The sequence below is a fragment of the Corylus avellana genome, chromosome ca11 (assembly GCF_901000735.1).
Source record: "Corylus avellana chromosome ca11, CavTom2PMs-1.0".
In the NCBI taxonomy this organism is placed as follows: Eukaryota; Viridiplantae; Streptophyta; class Magnoliopsida; order Fagales; family Betulaceae; genus Corylus; species Corylus avellana.
Window position 1 is genome coordinate 19094976 of NC_081551.1, and position 3233 is coordinate 19098208.

Here is a 3233-nt window from a genome sequence, read left to right on the forward strand (position 1 = left end):
CTCGGCCGACGGGATTTTCCCCGACACCGACGACTTTTGGTTGAAAAACTTCGACATCTGAACAAACAAATATTCCTCCGTGAGTTGGGGCCAATATTCCGCCGCTGTGAACAACCAATATTCCGACTTTTGGATGAGCTTTTGAGCTTCTAAATTAATTCAATTAATTTATATTTCAAATTTACTCGTCAGACTAAAGAGAGGCAGAGATGGCGTTTGATTTCTCGCCGGAGATCAGTAGGAAGGGTACTAAGAAGCTCTTTCTCATGAACCCCTTAACTCCGGCGGCAAAGGGAGAAGCAACAGGGATAGGGGTATTTTAGAAAAAACAAAACACGCTTTACTACGGAATGACCGAATTGTAACTGTTTGACAAATTGGAGTGAATTACAAAAATTAAAATATTGAATGTCAAATTCCAAATAGCTTCAAACTTTAGTAAAGCATAATTTTCACTTTTTTCACCGTCAGTCACAGATCAAAAATCCAACCAAACATAATCAACACCGCAAGTCTAAAATAAATAAATAAATAAAAGCACTGCAAGTCTTTTAGTGAGAGATACTGCAACCTAACATAATCAACACTGCAACCCAACATAATCAACACTGCCCAGAGAAAGAGAGAGAGAGTGAGAGAGAGAATGAAAGAGAGATACCTGAGAGCTGAGACGGAGCGGCCAGAGAGAGGGAGGAGAGAGAGAGAGGAAGGCTGGGTTTTTTCTAGAAGGAGGCGAGAGAAAGAGAGGGAGGCGCGAGAGAAATAGAAGTAGGGTTTTTTTTTTTTTTTTGCTTTTTGGGCTTATTGGCGGGGCGGGTACCCGCTGCCCTACCCGAAACGGAGAGGATTCGTTTCCCTCACACTACTCACCATCGGATCACAAACTCTCCTCTTCAACATCACCTCCATTGATCAAAAACAATGGCCCCGATTGCTGTCGGCGACGTATTAACGGACGGTACGCTCTCCTACTTCGACGAGGAAGACAAGCTCCAATATGTGTCCGTACACCCCCACGCCGCCGGTAAAAAAGTCATCCTCTTCTTCGGCGTCCCGGTGCCTTCACACACCCCACTTGCAGGTAACCATTTCCACTCTTCACCGCTTGTTCCCAGTTTATATATCGATTGTTGGATGTTGAAAATGAATTTATTATTAGATTTCTATGCCGGTTCAAAAAAATTACAACTGTCTCAGAATTTCAGTTTTATTGTCATTTCCGGTGTTTTCTTAGGGTTATTTTTTAGTCGGAGAAAACAGATTAGCGGAGTTTCCGAGGTTGTCTCTTTATATTTTGCACTCTATTTTCTAGTTTGTCCCCGTAAGTTTTAGATTAAAAGGTGTGACTAATTCTGAATAAACATATGGTTTGGATTTATTTATGATAAATAAGCAGTCGAAAGATGGAGATTAGTGAATTTGATTACCTAATTATTATTTTAAACGCTCTGCATTCATTGTATATGTACCCAAAATCTGAAAAAGAAAATGGTAAAAAAGTTAAGGAAAAATAGCAAATATCACCCTTGCAATTCAACATCGGTGTAAATTGAATCCTTGCATTTTCAATTTGAACAATTTAGCCCCTAAATATCATATATGTAACGTTCAAATAGAGGTTTAATTTGTTGCAGATCTAATCCGCAGGGGGTAAATTATTCTAATAATTTTGTTGATTAGTGGTATTATTCATATAATCTCTTCTGAATTTTGTATTTTCAATTCATGCTTATAATGTATTTGCTTCTAGTTGTATGATTGATTTTCTCAAAAAAATAAATAAATAAAGTGTTGGTAGCTAGACAGGCGTTAGTTGCCCAATATAGAACCTATGATACCATATGCTGTTCATATCTACGCCGTGGTTGGACATATGCACTTTCATTTGATACTATTTCAGGCACAACCATCTCTTGTGCTTTGTCTTGTTTTCAGTTCTTTTATGTCAAACAAAACTGTCGTGTAAATACTTTCCTTATTCTTTTTGGATTGATTGGGACCATATTGCAACTTTTATGCAAGCAATTTGATGTGAATTTGTCTCCAGATTGATCTTTAGGATAATTGCCTGCGACTTGGATGTTTTGACTGTCATTTGCAGTGAATGACTCGTTTGTGGTGAAGGCATGGGCCAAGACTTACCCTGTGAACAAGCATGTGAAGTTCCTTGCTGATGGGGCAGCGAAATGCACCCATGCTCTTGGTCTTGAGCTTGACCTTGGAGAGAAAGGACTGGGGACTCGTTCAATTAGGAGATTTGCTCTCTTGGTGGACGACCTCAAAGTGATTTACAAGCCCTGGATCAAAAGGGTTTGTAAATCATTCACAAGAAAGGATAGGTGAGATAAAATTTAATGTTATTGGATGGTAAATGTATTGTCATATCATTTAGATTCACGAAAACAAAATTTAAAAGAGTAAAATGTAGCATTTTCATGTTCCATTTCATTTGTTCCTTTGGGAGAAAGTGTTTATTATGTAAAAGCTCCAAATATCATTTCTGCAACTGTCCAGCAGAAAGCGAGAAAGTGCTCCCACTTTGGACACACAAGCTGCAAATTAAGCAGCTCTACTCTTTTGTGTGTGAAATTTGGGCATCAGATCCAAGCGACGACGTTTTAGGATATTGCTTGGAAGAGGCCTAACATTGATATTTATTACCTGAAGATAGTAGGACGACAATACTGGTGTACTACAACAAACATTTTGTTGTCCCATTAAATGCTAAAAGATGTTATTTATAGGATCATGTCCTATTGATTCTTCCTGCTCCTTCACTCTTTTTTTTTTTTTTCTTTTTTTTTAAATGCTATTCAGTATTCTTGTGTGTCCATCTTTCACGAAGCACATTTACGCCCGTTTATTTTTTTAAAAAATATATATTTAAATATAAAAAATAAATGCAGACAAAGGGGTGTATGAGAAAGCAGACAAAGGTTCCAACAAGAGCCAACAGGGCTTAGTACATATGAATCAAAGAAAAAAACAAAACATCCAGCACACCTCCCTTGCATATGCCACATAAGTTCCAATCTGAAGATTCTGAACCATATATATATATATATATATATATATAATAATAATAACGATAATCATCAACCAAGACATGAATTAACCGGGTCTTAAATGGGTAGACTCGATTAAGACCCGAACCCGATAAAACCAAACTCAATACCTGTTTATTTTTTTTAAAATATATATATATATAATGTTGCACTTTTTTCTTTTTCTAA

At 37.2% G+C, this 3233-nt stretch overlaps 1 pseudogene; it reads left to right on the forward strand.

The window, feature by feature from the left end:
• The first annotated feature begins 313 nt into the window (after positions 1-313).
• Positions 314-2743, forward strand: LOC132165187 (peroxiredoxin-2-like; annotated as a pseudogene).
• Positions 2744-3233: the final 490 nt, after the last annotated feature.